This window comes from Fukomys damarensis, unplaced genomic scaffold (genome assembly GCF_012274545.1).
Source record: "Fukomys damarensis isolate Sample0158 unplaced genomic scaffold, DMR_v1.0_HiC HiC_scaffold_27, whole genome shotgun sequence".
In the NCBI taxonomy this organism is placed as follows: domain Eukaryota; kingdom Metazoa; phylum Chordata; class Mammalia; order Rodentia; family Bathyergidae; genus Fukomys; species Fukomys damarensis.
This window is the reverse complement of record NW_022900939.1, coordinates 17,521,348-17,521,651: the sequence shown is the minus strand read 5'-3', so window position 1 is coordinate 17,521,651 and position 304 is coordinate 17,521,348.

The window sequence follows — 304 nt, the reverse complement described above, 5'->3', positions numbered from 1 at the left end:
TTTTTTTTTTTTTTTTTTTTTTTTTTTTTTTGATTCAGTTAGCTTTTTATGCGCTCAAAAACAAATTATTATACCCATCCCCGATGTAACAGGGGAGCAGTGACCCAAGTTATATGCACGAAACTACCAATATATCCATCAATATCACCACCACGTCCTGCTCTCCGCCATTTATCGCCCTTTGATTTTTAATCTGTTCCTGTCGCTTGGATTGAGTTGAGAGTGGGGCCCCCGTAGGGCACCGGCCACCGTGCCCCGCGGAGAAATCAGGGGAATGGAGAAGGCCGCTGCCTGGCCTGGTTTC